The following is a 20,068-nucleotide window of genomic DNA, read 5'->3' as shown; positions in this document are numbered from 1 at the left end:
TTTGATTTGATACATGCAAAAATGTTTATTTTTAATTTAAAGGGGGCATAAAATGTATGTTCACTTGTTTTTGTTTATTCTGAAACAAAAAATGTGAATATTTTTGATATAAAAATAATTAGTATGTACAGTCTATGGTAAAAATTATGTTTGTTTGCTCTAGAGATAGCTTTCTTCCAGATTTGGAAAGAAATGTCATTTAAAAAGCTGAAATGTTTTCTTTGGTTCTTATTATTGATTCAGAGATAAGACATTTTTTGTTGCAACTCAACTAGTTCTTGTGTTTTTAGCCCAAACGGGAAATGCTCCAGTGAATGGAACAGTAATGGTAAGAGTTCACACATGCGGTGGCATAGGAACCCTGGGAACCAGCCATCCCAGGAGTCTCTGCTAACCACCGTGCAGCCCCATGCCAGAGGCGGCCCACGCTAAACTCTACCATATGTACTATTTTTTGCTCAAGACTCTCGCATTGAGTTTCTCAGGCCTGCCAGCTTGCCAGAGAAAAAGAGTGCAGCTTTTTTTTTTTTTTTTCCACCTGACACTAAACGCACACACAATGAGCCACATTCAAATTTATCTTTTGATGGAAGGTGTCTCTTGTTAGGACTGCTAGTTATATTACCGGTGGACGTGTTTGGGGAAGAGGGGGTTTAATATGGATTTGGGGTTATCGTGTTTTACAGAGCACAGAACTCTAGGGACTTTTTCCAAGTAGACTGCTGACAAACGCATCTAGTGTTTTCTCATGGGGCGCATGCCAAGAAAAGCTAGTTATTTTCTACTTTCCTTCAGTCTGTGTGTGCGCATGGTCTCTGTCTCGGCCTCCCTCTCTCTGGAAAATGGACGCCGAGTGGATTTCCTGTTCCTGACAGACTGTTACACACTCCATCCCTCCATCTCTCACTGCTGACTTCCTGTCTTTGTATCAGCCTGAAACGTACCACAGCACACAGATATACATGCTCCCCATCACCAGCTCTAGTCTTATGAGTGTTTGTGCAGCTTGCCATTGCTCATGCCATCTGTGTTTGTCTTCCCTTGCCCATATGTGTAACTTTATGGATCACACTCACTTCCTGCTGTGAACAGAAAAGCAACTCTAAAAGGTTGTCTTTATCTTAAAAGACTTAAATCTCCTCAAATAACAGTTGTTCAGATAGACTTTTAGTAATGGGGAGTGTGTGACTGTTTGATATCTTTTGACCATCATCTACATGGCAGTTCTTTCAGCTTTTATGCAAACAGTTCCATCCTCACTACAGTACTGTATAATTATATTCCTGTTTAAGTATTTTTCCAATAAGTCCCGTCACATTAGGTCTTGTGGATTCTCTGCTTGAGTGGTGGTAGCTTTAGTTTCCATCCATAGACTCTTAGTGAATGTAAAGATCTCTAAGTGAGGTCTTAAAAAATGATCAGCTCTTTCTTTTACTTGCTGGAAAAAATTGACAGAAGCTGGAGAATTTAAAAACTCTTAAAGGCCAACCAAATTAAATTGTTGAAATTAATATTGTTAGTGCAAATCTTAGATGGTTTTGAGAAGACTTAAAGGATGTTGACACTCTTGTTGAATATATGAGCAATAGCACGCATGTGTTTGTATGATATTGCTCTGCTTTAGCACGGCTGTGATTTGGCCATGGGTAATCATATGAGATGTTATAATGTCATGTTTCCTGATCTCTCTCTCTAGGACTGTCGGAAGAGTGCAAGGTAGCGACACCAGCTTTCACAGACGCCCTGCGGCTCTACAGGCAGGACAAGGGTCACTACGGCACCTGGGACATGATGTGTGGAAACCAAGCACAGGTTTGAGAACATCATTCAAATTAGTTTGGAACATCTGGCAAATTTCAGAAATAAATCATCCTTTATACAAAACAGGATGCTTTGCATGTGAAATGCATCATATCATTTAGTACAGTATGTTTACTAGTAAGTATAATGTGCTCCTGATGTTATCTAATGAGCCTTAGACAATGTCTTGAATTCATGGCATATGGGAATATAGGGAAAATCAAAGCTTCCTGAAAAGAAACGAGACCGAGAGGAGGAAAGAACAGTTCAGACAGCGTTTATCCCTGTGCACTTCTGTTTTCCTTGGATCGTTCAGGGAGAGTTTCCTCTACATGTTCTCAATCCAGGCTTTATCTTCTGTCCCAGACAGGTGGGAGGGCACCCAAACTCAGGTGGCTCGGGTGTAGCTAACACTCTCTTAAATGAGCAGTATTAATTTCACTGAAAACTTCAGCAGTGAATTTAAGAGAATCTAGGTTGAAAAAATGAGGTCTGCAAACTTAAGGTGGTCTACTAGCCTGACAAAGGTTAAACCTGACCACCATATTTTAATGTGCTAATACTTGTGATTATCATAATAATTTTTCTAAACGGCATGTTCCTCTGTCCAAAACTCATTTAAACCCACAAACATACCAGTACAATGTTTCAGTTCTTTCCATCTGACCCGAAGCCCATAGCTAAAAGACTAGCTCTTTTTAAGCTTTATCTTGATAAATCAGACTGATCACTCTGTATTTAAGCTCTCTACCGTGCTGGAGCAGCACAAACCCTCAATAATGTCTAAACCGCAAAGCAGAGAGACAGCTGAGAATGTGTCATTAGAGGGGTGAGTTATGGTCAGGTCTCTGGTTTAAACTGCTGTCTCATTTTAGTCATAATGCGCTAGAAATAACCTTCCTAATAGATTTAGGAATATCTTGCCTGGTTCTCACGTACACACACAGATTTGAATAAAATGCAAATAGGCAATCATTAAAATAATTGGGTGCTGGTTGTCCTCACACCTCGCATGCATACACGCATACAACACACACACACACACACACACACACACACACACACGTAATTTTTAGTGTCTTTTATTCATTAGATAAATATTCCTTTATCCAAAATTTAAAAAAATAAAAATCACTGCATGTTGGGTTAAATGTTAAAAGTTAAAATGCCTTTTAAATGCCATTTGAATATTTTCTCATCTACTATAGCTTTAAAATGACTTGTGCGTAGTCAAGTCTGATGAGACACTGTTAGTCACAGGAGGTCACTTATTGTGCATTATTGTCAAAGATTGTTGTTACTAAAAAGATGATGTTAAATGTATTTTCTGGGGTAGTCAACAGCATAAGTTATATAGCTTTGGTTGTATTTTGATGTACCTGGAATATTCCTTTAAAAGCACACTCACACCTTCCTAAGAAATAGTTTGTTTTGACTTTGATTTGAAGGCAGTTTTTTGCTTCCTTCCAGAACACACCCTGGAAATGTTTCTTATGAATGAGCTTTTGTGTGTTTGTGTGTGTATGAAGCCAATTAATTCTGTTCTTACACTTTAACCAAGGAAAAGTACTAGGAGTTGAATGTAAAGAAGGTATTGACATTGTCCTCTTCATCCCGCCCTCAGCAACGTTACAGGGCGTCACGGTCAGCCTGGATGTGGCACACACTGGAAATGGCTGTGTGTCTGTTATTACTGCTGGGTGTGGGCCGTCTGTTTTTGGTTTTTTTTGTCAGGGGGTCTGTGTGGTGTTACTTCCCACCTGGCCCCTAGCGTTGCTATGGAAACTGGGCGATTGGAGGGTTGAGAGAGCGATTCTGTACTATTTACTCTTGGATGAAACTGTCAGAAGCTCAAGGATTTAAGAGGAACTTGAACTCATCCCACTCACCCAAGCATCTTAATGAAGTTCATCATATAGTTGCTGACACTAGTATGTTCAGGCAAGCCTATAGCAGTAATTTGAATTCAATTAGCCAATTACTCATTAATCCTTTTTATGTGCATGGTGTGACCAGATGCTTTACAGGCGTGTTACGTGCTTGTTGTTAAACGGGGATGCAGTAACATTTAAGTGAGATGCAACGGCTGCTAAGAACTGCAATAAAGAATGTCCGTGAGGCAAACGTAGATGTTGAAATCAATCTGCTTTTATTTAACAGTTTCTTTTAACAGAAGAGATGGATTCCTAAACTTAGGAGAAGAGAAAAGAATGAGTGACACCAAATCAAAGAAAATATAAGAAGCAAAACGACCCTAATAACTAAAGCCCCAACCCAACTAATCTAACTAACAGAAAAAGAATGTAAAAACAAAAACCGATATCTTCAGCGTATCCGACGCCCAAATAAACTACACTACCTAGTAAAACCAAAAGTACACGGGTGGCTGTCACTCCTAACCTAGACATAACAGGAGTAACCTAAAAAATTAAACTAACTTACCTTAAACTTAACTTAACTTAATTACATTGCCTTCATGACAATTAACCGAAAGGGGGTAGCAAAAGTAAGTCTTAAATTACAAAGACGGTTAACGACCAAAAGACAAAAGACAGTTTGCCACAAGATTGGACAGCCGTCTGCTGGCTGAATAGCAGGACGACTGACACACGCAGGCAGCACCAGGCCGCTTTTAAAGTGGTAGGTCCGGCCTGATTGGTTGCCCAAACTCAGTCGTCACCCAATAGGGAAACCTAAATATGGGAAAAAAAAGTAGAGGGAGAGAGACAACAACAAAATACAAAAGCAAACATATGAGGGACGTAACACCTCCCCCTTTAAAAAAAAAACTAATTTTTTTTTCTCCTTTTTCCTTCACAAATTAGTTTTTAAACAAATTTACATCACCACCCAAGCTCTAGATAAGGCATCAGCAATAATATTTTCCGAGCCCTTTTTGTGTTTAATCACCAAGTTGTAACCTTGTACGATTAAAGACCAGCGCATTAACCGTTGGTTATGATTGTACATGCGCGCTAGAAACACCAAAGGATTGTGATCGGTGAATACAATTACAGGCATGTTACTTGAGCCAATGTACACATCAAAGTACTGTAAAGCCATCAAAAGGGCCAGTGTTTCTTTCTCAATTGTGGAGTAGTTTAACTGATGTTTATTAAACTTACGTGAGAAGAAACACACTGGATGTTCGATCCCACAAGAATCCTCCTGGATCAGCACAGCACCCGCACCAACCGAACTCGCATCAATTTCTAACGTGAAGGACTTGGCACAATCGGGAGGAATAAGAACAGGTGCATTGCACAACAATGCCTTCACATTGTCAAAAGCAGTTTGACACGCGTCGTTCCATTTAAATGGACACGAAGGACTGAGAAGGGATGTAAGCGGATTAACGATAGTTGAGAAATTTTTACAAAAGTTTCGATAATAGCCTGCCATTCCCAAAAACCTACGCAGCTCTTTGCGCGAGGCAGGAGCAGGGAACTCTGCAACAGCAGTTACTTTTGCCTCCACAGGTCTTACTTGTCCTTGCCCCACTTCCCTACCCAAGTATGTGATCGTAGCTTGTCCAAACTCACATTTAGCAAGGTTTAATGTTAGCGACGCATCTGCGAGACGTGCAAATACCTCTCGCAAAGTTGACACATGATCCTCCCAGTCAGGTGAATAAATCACAAGATCGTCTAAATAGGCGTTACAATTTTGAATACCAGAAAGTACCATATTAACAAGTCTCTGAAACGTTGCCGGAGCGTTTCGTGTACCAAAAGCCATTACGCAATATTGCGCAAAACTATCCGGTGTCACAAACGCAGAAATATCTGATGCACGAGCGGTTAAAGGCACCTGCCAATACCCTTTCAGCAGATCCAGTTTACTAACAAACTTTGCAGTACCAAGAGTGTCAACGCAGTCTTCCATACGTGGCAATGGAAAACAGTCAGGTGTAGTCACAGCGTTCACTTTACGATAATCTGTACAAAATCTGGCAGATCCATCACTTTTACTAACAAGTAAGCATGGTGAACTCCACGAACTGCAGCTCGGTTTCGCTAACCCATTCTCCAAAAGATACTTAACTTCATCCTTCATGACAGAACGTTTCAATGCATTCATTCTGTAAGCATGTTGCTTAATCGGAGCAGAATTCCCTACATCAATATCATGCTGTAATATTGTTGTACGAGTAGGAACATCATTAAATAACGAAGGAAATGCATTAATTAGCTGTTCAATATCAGCTCTCTGAGAATCTGAAAGATGTGTTAAAGCAGAACTTAAGTTAACCAAAACTTCAGAATTCTTAAGTCTGGCACATTGCTGATATGTATGTCGAACTATCACTCCATCTTCATCAGGATCAATAACCACATCACAAGTAAGAGCAACACTTGGCGATTGAGCGTTCTCGGTTTTAGTTATACTCACAGCCGTTGGTGATGACTCTCTTACACAATAAGCTTTTAGCATGTTGATATGACACACACGGGATTTCTTTCTGCGATCGGGCGTTCGAATTACGTAGTCTGTATCACTAAGCTTCTTGAGCACTTCATACGGACCTGAAAAACGTGCAGACAAAGGTGAACCAATAACAGGCATGAAAACAAGCACTTGATCTCCCTCTTTAAAGTGACGTGGAACAGCGGTACGATCAAACTGATCTTTCATAGTGATTTGCGCATCTGACAAAGACTCGCGTGCCATCGTACACGCATGGTGTAACCGTTCACGAAACTTACTTACGTACTCCAACACTGTTATTTTAGAATCAGTATCAGAAGATAGCATATCTTCCTTAAGCATCTTTAACGGACCCCTCACCATATGCCCAAACACCAAGTCAGCAGGACTAAACCCCAGACTTTCTTGCTCTGCTTCTCTGACAGCAAACAGTACTAAGGGTATGCCCTCATCCCAATCCTTGCTAGTCTCCATACAGTACTTACGAAGCATGGATTTGAGTGTTTGATGAAATCGTTCCAGTGCCCCTTGGCTTTCTGGATGATACGCGCTTGCAATTCTGTGAGAAACTTTTAGAGTCATCAATATTTGAGAAAAAACTTTGGACAGAAAATTTGTACCCCGATCAGTCTGCACAGTTCTAGGTAATCCAAACATTGAAAAGAATTTCACGAGCGCACGAGTAATTACCGGAGCAGTTATTTTACGCAGCGGGATCGCCTCTGGAAAACGTGTTGCTACACACATTATCGTCAACAAGTACTGATTTCCAGTCTTTGTCCTGGGCAGGGGACCAACACAATCGACGATAACGTGAGAGAAGGCCTCCCCAATTACAGGAATAGGAACAAGCGGTGCGCGGGGAATGACTTGATTCGGCTTTCCTGCTAATTGACAAGTACTACATGTTCTGCAATATTTCGTTACGTCAGATTTTAATCTGGGCCACACAAAATGCTTTAAAATTCGTTGGTAAGTTTTTCTAATACCCAGGTGTCCAGACAAGGCATTATCATGAGCCAACGAAAGTACGGCTTGTCTGTAACACTCAGGAACAACAATCTGGTGAACAGTAGACCATTCAAAATCTTCCGAAACATTTTTACACCATTTGCGCATCAGTAATCCGTTATCCATATAATAAGCCATTTTTCGTTCACTTGCCATTTCTAAAGAAACAGCAGAAGAGAAGTATTTACACAGAGTCAAGTCAGCTTTTTGAGCTGCGATAATGTTATCTCGAGTCACTGGTAATTTTACGTCGTTCAGAACTAGATGAAGTTTTTCATCTGGCTTAGCTTCATCAATCATCAAAGTATTATGCTCCATAGAAGATGCCATAAAAGTGTTAGCCAAATCAGGCGCATCAGCGAGTTTACGAGTCTGGGCACGCACATGGCACAGACAGGAAAGACTTCAGGAAATCTTTCAGACATTTCATCACATTGATCAAGCAAATCGGGTTTGTCTAAAACTTCTATAAAAGGAATCACCCTTCCACCTGCCACATCGTTACCAAGAATAAGTTTTACCCCGCCAACAGGCAAATTTTCCCGCACTCCCACTTTAATTATTCCTGTAAACAACTCGGAGCGCAAATAAATCTGATGCAAGGGAACTCTGACAGTCTTCATTCCAATACCTCGTACCAAAACATAACTACCACAGAAGGTTTGATCAGAAAAAGGAAACGCGTCTTTAGCCACGATTGTTTGCATGGCACCAGTATCCCGCAGCATGGTCACCTGAACCTGGTCTGTGGACTGAGCATCAGCAGAAACTAATCCTTCCAACAAAAAAGGTTGATAGCCTTCATCTATCTGATCGTGGTTTTTATTAATCACGTCAACAGTCTTTACAAGACCAACATTCTTAGGAGAGTTAGATTGCGATTTTCGTTTTAAAGCAAGGCAATCAGCAATTACATGACCCGGCTTATGACAATAAAAGCATTGTCTACCTTCTTTATCTTTGAGAGTAAACTTAAAACGGGATTGATCCTTCGAAACGGGGGAAACTGAGGAAACCTTTTCGGTACGGGCAATAAAAACAGTTTTATGTGTCAGAGCGAATTCGTCCGCGAGAACAGACGCACTGGACAACGAGTTTACCTTCTGCTCATTTAAGTAGACAGCAACACGTTCAGGAATGCAACTTTTAAATTCTTCAAGCAAAATTAATTCACGTAATGCCTGAAACTCTATAACCTTGCTCGCTACGCACCATTTGTCAAAGAGCATAGACTTTTCCCTAGCGAACTCAACGAAAGTCTGACCCGAGCCTTTTTTATAACTTCTGAATCTCTGCCTATAAGCCTCGGGAACCAATTCATAAGCTCTCAGAATAGCCGTTTTAACAACATCATAGTCGAGGCTATCCTCTAAGGATAAAACAGCACACACTTCCTGAGCTTTTCCCGTTAACTTACATTGCAGTAACAGAGACCATACATCTCTAGGCCAACTCAAAGCCGAAGCAATTCGCTCAAAAACATTAAAATACGAGTCAACCTCGCTTTCTCTAAACTGTGGTACAAGAGCAATGTGTTTACTCACGTCGAACGTATTCCCTGACGCTCCGATTCTGGAAACAGTATCAGCATTTGCTGCACGTGCAGGATGAATAGGTACAGAAGGGGCGGCTGGCACAGAAGGAATCACTGGCATAGGAGGAATTACCGGCGCAGGAGCAGGGGCTACTGGAGCGGGAAACACTGGTGCGTCTTTGGCAACTCTTAATTCGAGCTCCCGCAACTTGATTTGTTTATCCGCCTCAATTTCTAAACGACGGACCTCAAGCTGCAACTCTAGCTCAGCCTGACGCTCAGCCACCCTCGCGCGTTCTTCCATCTGGAGTTTAGCCAGACGTAACTTAAAACGCGCATCACCGCCAGACCCAGATAGGGCAGGGGAAAGAGGATCGAAGGGCGGCAATACAGCTTTGGCTTTGGACTCCTCCACCTCAGCCGTTTCGCTCGCTTCCTCCTCACCAAGTACAAGAGAGTGACCATCATCACTGAGCGAGTCCTGCTCTACTCCACCAGCCAATGCCAACACACCAAGCTCCGTCAGCCCCTTCGCCACGGTGCTCTTAATTTCCCTCTTCAGCTGCTGCTTATTAACCTTAATTTTAAAGTGCTCAGCAATACAAACTAAATCGTCCTTTCTACACCTATCCAGCTGCTCATTCGTTGGCCGACTAACAAAACTGTCTAAATCAAAATCAGCCATTCGAACCGCTTAATTAAATATTAAGCTAACTCAAAGGAAACCGCCGTTAAAAAAAAAATTATTTTCTTTCTAAACAAAGTTTTACCTCACGGACACCCCATCGCTATCCCAGCAACAGTGCACCTCACCATTTTGATCCCCAAATTAGATACTCGCAAGAAATGAGTATCCCACCGCTGCCACCAATTAATGTTACGTGCTTGTTGTTAAACGGGGATGCAGTAACATTTAAGTGAGATGCAACGGCTGCTAAGAACTGCAATAAAGAATGTCCGTGAGGCAAACGTAGATGTTGAAATCAATCTGCTTTTATTTAACAGTTTCTTTTTAACAGAAGAGATGGATTCCTAAACTTAGGAGAAGAGAAAAGAATGAGTGACACCAAATCAAAGAAAATATAAGAAGCAAAACGACCCTAATAACTAAAGCCCCAACCCAACTAATCTAACTAACAGAAAAAGAATGTAAAAACAAAAACCGATATCTTCAGCGTATCCGACGCCCAAATAAACTACACTACCTAGTAAAACCAAAAGTACACGGGTGGCTGTCACTCCTAACCTAGACATAACAGGGAGTAACCTAAAATTAAACTAACTTACCTTAAACTTAACTTAACTTAATTACATTGCCTTCATGACAATTAACCGAAAGGGGGTAGCAAAAGTAAGTCTTAAATTACAAAGACGGTTAACGACCAAAAGACAAAAGACAGTTTGCCACAAGATTGGACAGCCGTCTGCTGGCTGAATAGCAGGACGACTGACACACGCAGGCAGCACCAGGCCGCTTTTAAAGTGGTAGGTCCGGCCTGATTGGTTGCCCAAACTCAGTCGTCACCCAATAGGGAAACCTAAATATGGGAAAAAAAAGTAGAGGGAGAGAGACAACAACAAAATACAAAAGCAAACATATGAGGGACGTAACAGGCGTGACCAGCTAATACACCTCAGGTGTCAGGTCACTGCTGACTTTTGCCCTCTCTCTCTCTCTCTCTACCTCTCTCTCTCTCTCTACCTCTCTCTCTCTCTCTTTCTCTTTCTACCTATCTTCCATCAAACACATTTGTTATCAGGCAACATTAGAGTGAGCCAATCTTAATAATTAGACAGTGAGTGTGTCATACTTGGCGTTTTATTCATAAGCCAATTGTCCTATCCCTAAAAACACACATGAAAAGAACCGATTCTTGCAGACACATTTCTCGGGCATCAAAGGTTGTTTCGGTTTTGGCTGTCATGCATTGAGCATGAACAAAGCAGCCGTCTGTGATGGGTGTCTGTGTTGTGGATTTGAACGATAAAGCATTGTTTTCCGAATTGATAGTTTGACATTGTACGGTCTGCAGTCTAGTTATCAAGATATGCATGCAAAACCACTGAGCTGTTAGCATGAAGTTAATGATGCTCTCGAAACCTTGTCAGTCTTATCAGTTTTTTTAAGCACTATTCAAATTCTGCCATTGCTTACACGGCAAGTGAAAGAACCATTTAAGTAACAAAGTATTTTTTTCAATTTGCATCTGCGTGCTTGTGTATCTAGATTCTTGCTAACCTGGTGATGGAGACTTTGCACCCTGAACTGAAGAATCTGATCGCACTCGCTGAAAGGAAAACTACAACAGAGACAGAGGGACTGGATGCTGGTTGGTTCTCATATGTAAATTCTGAAGCTGTAAAAACCATTTTCATAATATCATAATGCTTCTCTTGGCAATACATGTATTTAATTACAATGGATATAAAAATTAGATTCCACTATTAGATTACTATTTGAATAATAATAATGTATTAATATAAAAGTTTTTGTGTGTACTATTACACAGTGGAACATTAGAAATTGTTTAACACTGTTTGATACTTCAATGGCTCATAGCTCTTGAAATTTTGATGGCCTTATCTGTGTAAGATTCTTACCTTGGTGACAGGTTCATTATCTTGTAATGGTTAATACATTACACAAACAATTTAGGTTTTTAAGGCATAAAAACAAATTGATGTGATCAGCAAATGTCCTGAATGTGCTGAATTTTCCAACTGCCCCACTTTATTGTTGTGCCTCTATTGAATTACATTTGCTACTTGATTAAGAAAATTTATAAATGAATATGTGTATCTGCTGCGAAATGGTTTATCATCTATTTGTTTGCTCTGTCAGATCTCAGATGCAGTATACAGACAGGTGCTGTCACAGACAAAAACTCAACACGAAGCTCTGGCTCAAGTATGTGAGGTGGAACGTCCCCGTCTGGACTCTGCTTTGCGCACAGATATGGATCAGATCATCACGTCCAAAGAACACATTTCTGGAAAGATCCGTGGTAAGAGAAAACACATACATTGCACCGCACACTTTGTGCTTTAAAAACACAACTTTTAGTAAAAAGCAAAAACATGTGATTTGTGACAATTAAGATCTTAAGATTCTATAATTATGTATAATAATGCTTTATCATCAGCCTTTTTCTTGTGTTCTGATAATTCAGTATTAAAGATACTTTTTGAATATAAATAAAATTGTGACTTCCATTTAATACACAGATTATGCCACAATTTATTTGAATATACCCTATTCTTGTGCTGCACAGTCTTTCACTTTCTTTCAGTCTCACATTTTTCCACATGATCCTTCTTTCATTGGAATTCAGTCTCCATCAACATAGTTTGACTTTAACCTAAAAGCTTTGACCTTCCTACCATAATGTAGGTTTGGCAAGAGTACTACATTTTTCTTGTGTCATTTGTGGCTAGGACTGTGTTCCACCCATAACACATTTCAAATAACACAAGCTAAATGATCTTGACAGCATGTTTTTGAGTATTTGTATGAGCCTTAAATTACTTTAGAGTCCTTCTATGTGTTTGTGACGGCTCCTTTTTTCTTAGCGAATAATAGGGGTTGTTTTGACTCACAGGGCAGGTGCTTGTCACTTGTCTGCAGATACCAAGGCTCATTATTTGGCCTAGTCTTAAGCTTTCATAATTGAGTCTTTTCTAAAGTGTCATTTTGTATGACACGCAACGAGACAACATTCGAACATAAAAGCACCCTTGTAGCTCAGGATATTCTCTCACAATCTAAAACCAACACATGTGGAATTTCACATGTGCTCTAAACATTTCCCATGAATTTAACGCAACCCTTTAGATATTTTTTTTTCTCTATAAGAGGCATTCTAGTGCACTTATATTTGTTTGTCTTCTTGAAGCATTGGTGTTGCCCGTGTCGTCGAACAGCTTGTGAGAAGCAAGGTTCAGCCCTACATCCACTCCATCCTGGAGGCCCTCATGGAGCCTACCAGCAGAGGATTCTCTGAAGTGAGAGACATCCTCTTCCGTGAGCTGGTGGAGGTTAGCAAAAACACGATGAACGATAGCAGCAGTGAGAAACTGGGAGAGGTGAGGCAGGGCTTTATTAACAATGTTAATGTTATCGGAGCCTTTTTTTAAAGCAACAGCTAACTCAAAATCCTTTTTTATAGCATATGGACAAGATTTCGATGTTGGCCTTCCATCCGGTGAAGATGCAGAGCTGTTATGAGAAGATGGAGGCATTGAACCTCGAAGGCCTCCAGCAGAGATGTGATGTGTCCAGTCCCTCCGTGTTCATCCAGAGAGCTCAGATCCTCATGAGACAGGTGTCTTTCCTCTGTTTTTTAAATATTAACTAAAAAAAAACTTCATGAAGTTTTGCAGTACTTGGCATTAGCACTTGGAATCGATTTGATATTAATCATTACATAGCCTGCATTAATGTTTTTTTGGTGCCCAAAAACAAAATAAAAAACAAGCATTCACATCGATTTAGCAGTGAGGCCAAAAGGATGAATCAATAAGACGAATGCATATTAAAGAGCAGTTTATTGTTAATGAGCGCCACCCTGAGGTAATACCTCTTATTGCATGTATGTAATTTAAGACCCATACAAAATCAAAGTATACACTGTTGTCTGACAGCAATTTTTTAAAATAAATAAATAAAATACCAAGTGAAATGGATCACGTTTATCAGTTAATCTATCGGTATATTCTATTTTGGTATATAATATCCTATAGTCATCTTGGTTTTATATGAATGCAGAAAATGTGCATAGTATTACTTTTACTTTGTGATATGTTATTCCAAAATAGCCGTTGTCCTTAAGAATTCTATCATTTTTACAAATAAACCATCAACCGATGATAATCCTTTCTAAAATGTCTCTATTGATGTATGTAGCAAATGGACAACGCAGTGCACACGTTTGAGCAGCTGGTCCATCAGAGTCTAGACGGCCACAGTGGAGAGGATCTCTGCAAGACCATCCAGCGCTGTCAGGACAGAGTGCTCAAAGTAAGTGTGTTAGTTTGGTCTTTGCTCTGCTCTACAGAGCTGAAATAGGTTTTGTCACGCAGCTCCTGGCTCATTGCTGTATTAGACACCTCATTCATTAAAACTTGGTTTAAATTCTGTTTTGTTTGTGACCTGCAGAAATATGATTACGACAGCAGCACAGTGAGGAAGAAGTTCTTCAGAGAGGCTTTGCTTCAGATCATCATACCGTACATGCTGAAACAGCTCGCTCCATCCTATTCACCGGTTCGTACAAGGAATCAGCCTCTGACTTTTAGAAGTGCTGTTCTGTGTCTTAAAATTTTTTTACATTTTTCCTACTGTGTCGATCTTTTAATATTTCTGAGATATTATTGGGGTTATTATTATTATTATTATTATTATTATTATTATTACTATTATTATTTGTAACCGTGTAATTTATCATTAATTTCAAAATTTAATTTCATTAAATTCAAATTTATTTACTTTATTGTTAATAATAGTAATATTGGTGCTGCAGATCATAGTAGTGATCTACACACACTAAATTATCTGATTACCAACAATACTACAGCTATCACCACCACTACTATTATTATCACAAATTTGGTGGCTTATTAATATTAATAATAATAATAATAGGTGGTAGTAGTTTTTTTTTTTTTTTTTTTTAAACCAGATAATATTTTATAATAATAATAGAATGAGATGACTATGTAAATACAAAATTCTGTTTACAAATAGTACAACCACCACTACTGTTATTAGGAGTAGTAATATTATATGGAATTGGATTTTAATAATAATAATAACATCCGTTATTCTAATCTATTTATTACCGTGTTCGTAATAATAATTATGGTGCTGCTAATGATAGTAGTAAAAAATGTTACAAATACTACTACTACTACCACTTCATTATTATAATTTATGCATTTATTACATCTAGTAGTATGTGTAGTATGTGTAGTAGTAGTAGTAGTAGTAGTATGTGTAGTTTGTGTAGGAGTAGTATGTGTAGTAGTAGGAGTAGTATGTGTAGTAGTAGTAGGAGTAGTATGTGTAGTAGTAGGAGAGTAGTATGTGTAGTGGTGGGAGAGTAGTATGTGTAGTGGTAGGAGTAGGAGTAGTATGTGTAGTGGTAGGAGTAGGAGTAGTATGTGTAGTGGTAGGAGTAGGAGTAGTATGTGTAGTGGTAGGAGTAGGAGTAGTATGTGTAGTGGTAGGAGTAGTATGTGTAGTGGTAGGAGTAGGAGTAGTATGTGTAGTAGGAGTAGTATGTGTAGTAGGAGTAGGAGTAGTATGTGTAGTAGGAGTAGGAGTAGTATGTGTAGTAGTAATAGTAGGAGTAGTATGTGTAGTAGGTGTAGTATGTGTAGTAGGAGTAGTATGAGTAGTGTAGTAGGAGTAGTATGTGTAGTAGGAGTAGTATGTGTAGTAGGAGTAGTATGTGTAGTAGGAGTAGTATGTGTAGTAGGAGTAGTATGTGTAGTAGGAGTAGTATGTGTAGTAGGAGTAGTGTAGTATGTGTAGTAGGAGTAGTAGGAGTAGTAGTAGTATGTGTAGTAGTAGGAGTAGTAGGAGTAGTAGGAGTAGTAGGAGTAGTAGTAGTAGTAGTAGGAGTAGTAGTAGTATGTGTAGGAGGAGTAGTAGTAGGAGTAGTATGTGTAGGAGGAGTAGTAGGAGGAGTAGTAGGAGGAGTAGTAGTAGGAGTAGTATGTGTAGGAGGAGTAGTAGGAGGAGTAGTAGTAGGAGTAGTATGTGTAGGAGGAGTAGTAGGAGGAGTAGTATGTGTAGGAGGAGTAGTATGTGTAGGAGGAGTAGTATGTGTAGGAGGAGTAGTATGTGTAGGAGGAGTAGTATGTGTAGGAGGAGTAGTATGTGTAGGAGGAGTAGTATGTGTAGTAGTATGTGTAGTAGTAGTAGTATGTGTAGGAGGAGTAGTATGTGTAGGAGGAGTAGTATGTGTAGGAGGAGTAGTATGTGTAGGAGGAGTAGTGTAGTATGTGTAGTAGGAGTGGTGTAGTATGTGGAGTAGTACGTGTAGTATGTGTAGTATGTGTAGCAGGAGTAGTGTAGTAGGTGTAGCGTATGTGTAGCAGGAGTAGGAGTATGTGTAGCAGGAGTAGGAGTATGTGTAGCAGGAGTAGGAGTATGTGTAGCAGGAGTAGGAGTATGTGTAGCAGGAGTAGGAGTATGTGTAGCAGGAGTAGGAGTATGTGTAGCAGGAGTAGGAGTATGTGTAGCAGGAGTAGGAGTATGTGTAGCAGGAGTAGGAGTATGTGTAGCCGGAGTAGCAGTATGTGTAGCCGGAGTAGCAGTATGTGTAGCCGGAGTAGCAGTATGTGTAGCCGGAGTAGCAGTATGTGTAGTATGTGTAGCAGGAGTAGTATGTGTAGCAGGAGTAGTGTAGTATGTGTAGCAGGAGTAGTGTAGTATGTGTAGCAGGAGTAGTGTAGTATGTGTAGCAGGAGTAGTGTAGTAGGTGTAGCAGGAGTAGTGTAGTAGGTGTAGTAGGTGTAGCAGGAGTAGCGTATGTGTAGCAGGAGTAGTAGGTGTAGCGTATGTGTAGCAGGAGTAGTATGTGTAGCGTATGTGTAGCAGGAGTAGTATGTGTAGCGTATGTGTAGCAGGAGTAGTATGTGTAGCGTATGTGTAGCAGGAGTAGTATGTGTAGCGTATGTGTAGCAGGAGTAGTATGTGTAGCGTATGTGTAGCAGGAGTAGTAGGAGTAGTATGTGTAGCAGTAGGAGGAGGAGTAGTATGTGTAGCAGTAGGAGGAGGAGTAGTATGTGTAGCAGTAGGAGGAGGAGTAGTATGTGTAGGAGTAGGAGGAGTATGTGTAGTAGGAGTAGTATGTGTAGTAAGAGTAGTATGTGTAGTAAGTAGTGTAGTAAGAGTAGTATGTGTAGTAAGTAGTGTAGTATGAGTAGTATGAGTAGTGTAGTATGTGTAGTGTAGTATGTGTAGTATGTGTAGTAGGAGTAGTATGTGTAGTAGGAGTAGTGTAGTATGTGTAGTAGGAGTAGTATGAGTAGTGTAGTATGTGTAGTAGGAGTAGTGTAGTATGTGTAGTAGGAGTAGTATGAGTAGTGTAGTAGGAGTAGTATGAGTAGTGTAGTATGAGTAGTATGAGTAGTATGAGTAGTATGAGTAGTATGTGTAGTAGGAGTAGTATGTGTAGTAGGAGTAGAGTAGTACGTGTAGCAGGAGTAGAGTAGTACGTGTAGCAGGAGTAGAGTAGTACGTGTAGCAGGAGTAGAGTAGTACGTGTAGCAGGAGTAGAGTAGTACGTGTAGCAGGAGTAGAGTAGTACGTGTAGCAGGAGTAGAGTAGTATGTAGTATGTGTAGCAGGAGTAGTATGTGTAGCAGGAGTAGTATGTGTAGCAGGAGTAGTATGTGTAGCGTATGTGTAGCAGGAGTAGGAGTATGTGTAGCAGGAGTAGGAGTATGTGTAGTAGTATGTGTAGCCGGAGTAGTAGTATGTGTAGCCGGAGTAGTAGTAGGTGTAGCAGGAGTAGTAGTAGGTGTAGCAGGAGTAGTAGGTGTAGCAGGAGTAGTAGGTGTAGCAGGAGTAGTAGGTGTAGCAGGAGTAGTATGTGTAGCGTATGTGTAGCAGGAGTAGTAGGTGTAGCAGGAGTAGTATGAGTAGTGTAGTACGTGTAGTAGGAGTTGTGTAGTAGGAGTAGTAGGAGTAGTAGGTGTAGCAGGAGTAGGAGTAGTAGGAGTAGTAGGTGTAGCAGGAGTAGTAGTAGGTGTAGCAGGAGTAGTAGTAGGTGTAGCAGGAGTAGTATGTGTAGCGTATGTGTAGCAGGAGTAGTAGGAGTAGTACGTGTAGCAGGAGTAGTAGGAGTAGTACGTGTAGCAGGAGTAGTAGGAGTAGTACGTGTAGTATGTGTAGTAGGAGTAGTACGTGTAGTAAGAGTAGTGTAGTATGTGTAGTAGGAGTAGTGTAGTATGTGTAGTAGGAGTAGTGTAGTATGTGTAGTACGTGTAGTAGGAGTAGTATGTGTAGTAAGAGTAGTGTAGTATGTGTAGCAGGAGTAGTATGTGTAGCAGGAGTAGTATGTGTAGCAGGAGTAGTAGGTGTAGCAGGAGTAGTATGAGTAGTGTAGTACGTGTAGTAGGAGTTGTGTAGTAGGAGTAGTAGGAGTAGTATGTGTAGTAAGAGTAGTGTAGTAGGTGTAGCAGGAGTAGTAGTAGGTGTAGCAGGAGTAGTAGTAGGTGTAGCAGGAGTAGTAGTAGGTGTAGCAGGAGTAGTAGTATGTGTAGTAGTATGTGTAGCAGGAGTAGTAGTATGTGTAGTAAGAGTAGTGTAGTAGGTGTAGTAAGAGTAGTGTAGTATGTGTAGCCGGAGTAGTATGTGTAGCCGGAGTAGTATGTGTAGCCGGAGTAGTATGTGTAGCCGGAGTAGTATGTGTAGCCGGAGTAGTATGTGTAGCCGGAGTAGTATGTGTAGCCGGAGTAGTATGTGTAGCCGGAGTAGTGTAGTATGTGTAGCCGGAGTAGTATGTGTAGCGTATGTGTAGCAGGAGTAGTATGTGTAGCGTATGTGTAGCAGGAGTAGTATGTGTAGCGTATGTGTAGCAGGAGTAGTATGTGTAGCGTATGTGTAGCAGGAGTAGTATGTGTAGCGTATGTGTAGCAGGAGTAGGAGGAGGAGTAGTATGTGTAGGAGTAGGAGGAGGAGTAGTATGTGTAGCAGGAGTAGTATGTGTAGCAGGGGCAGTATGTGTAGCGTATGTGTAGCAGGAGTAGGATTATGTGTAGCAGGAGTAGTAGTATGTGTAGTAGTATGTGTAGCAGGAGTAGTAGTATGTGTAGTAGTATGTGTAGCAGGAGTAGTAGTATGTGTAGCAGGAGTAGTAGTATGTGTAGCAGGAGTAGTAGTATGTGTAGCAGGAGTAGTAGTATGTGTAGCAGGAGTAGTAGTATGTGTAGCCGGAGTAGTATGTGTAGTAGGTGTAGCAGGAGTAGTAGGTGTAGCAGGAGTAGTATGTGTAGCAGGAGTAGTATGTGTAGCGTATGTGTAGCAGGAGTAGTATGTGTAGCGTATGTGTAGCAGGAGTAGTAGGAGGAGTATGTGTAGCAGGAGTAGTAGGAGTAGTATGTGTAGCAGGAGTAGTAGGAGTAGTATGTGTAGCAGGAGTAGTAGGAGTAGTATGTGTAGCAGGAGTAGGAGTAGTATGTGTAGCAGGAGTAGGAGTAGTATGTGTAGTAGTAGTAGGAGGAGGAGTAGTATGTGTAGTAGTAGTAGGAGGAGGAGTAGTATGTGTAGGAGTAGGAGGAGGAGTAGTATGTGTAGGAGTAGGAGTAGTATGTGTAGTAGGAGTAGTATGTGTAGTAGGAGTAGTATGTGTAGTAGGAGTAGTATGTGTAGTAGGAGTAGTATGTGTAGTAAGTAGTGTAGTATGAGTAGTATGTGTAGTGTAGTATGAGTAGTATGAGTAGTATGAGTAGTAAGAGTAGTATGAGTAGTAGGAGTAGTGTAGTATGTGTAGTAGGAGTAGTGTAGTATGTGTAGTAGGAGTAGTAGGAGTAGTGTAGTATGTGTAGTAGGAGTAGTATGAGTAGTAGGAGTAGTGTAGTATGTGTAGTGTAGTAGGAGTAGTATGTGTAGTAGGAGTAGTGTAGTATGTGTAGTATGTGTAGTAGGAGTAGAGTAGTGTGTGTAGTAGGAGTAGTGTAGTATGTGTAGTAGGAGTAGTGTAGTATGTGTAGTAGGAGTAGTATGTGTAGTAGGAGTAGTGTAGTAGGAGTAGTATGTGTAGTAGAGTAGTATGTGTAAGTGGGGAGTAGTAGGAGTAGTATGTGTAGTAGGAGTAGTGTAGTAGGAGTAGTAGGAGTAGTATGTGTAGTAGTAGGAGTAGTATGTGTAGTAGTAGGAGTAGTATGTGTAGTAGTAGGAGTAGTAGTAAGAGTAGTATGTGTAGTAGTAGGAGTAGTAGTAAGAGTAGTGTGGTAGTAGTAAGAGTAGTGTGGTAGTAGTAAGAGTAGTAAGAGTAGTGTAGTAGTAGGAGTAGTGTAGTAGTAGGAGTAGTGTAGTAGTAGGAGTAGTGTAGTAGTAGGAGTAGTATGTGTAGTAAGAGTAGTGCATGTGTAGGAGTAGTATGTGTAGGAGTAGTGTGGTAGGAGTAGTATGTGTAGTGTGGTAGGAGTAGTATGTGTAGTGTGGTAGGAGTAGTATGTGTAGTGTGGTAGGAGTAGTATGTGTAGTGTGGTAGGAGTAGTATGTGTAGTAGTAGGAGTAGCAGTATGTGTAGTAGTATGTGTAGTAGTATGTGTAGTAGTAGGA

At 40.5% G+C, this 20,068-nt stretch overlaps 1 pseudogene; it reads left to right on the top strand.

Annotated features, from left to right (window-relative positions):
* Window positions 1-20,068, top strand: part of LOC122333952 — a 33,081-nt pseudogene that overhangs the window by 10,247 nt on the left and 2,766 nt on the right.

The sequence above is a fragment of the Puntigrus tetrazona genome, unplaced genomic scaffold, assembly GCF_018831695.1.
Source record: "Puntigrus tetrazona isolate hp1 unplaced genomic scaffold, ASM1883169v1 S000000446, whole genome shotgun sequence".
In the NCBI taxonomy this organism is placed as follows: domain Eukaryota; kingdom Metazoa; phylum Chordata; class Actinopteri; order Cypriniformes; family Cyprinidae; genus Puntigrus; species Puntigrus tetrazona.
This window is presented reverse-complemented; position numbering and strand designations above follow the sequence as displayed.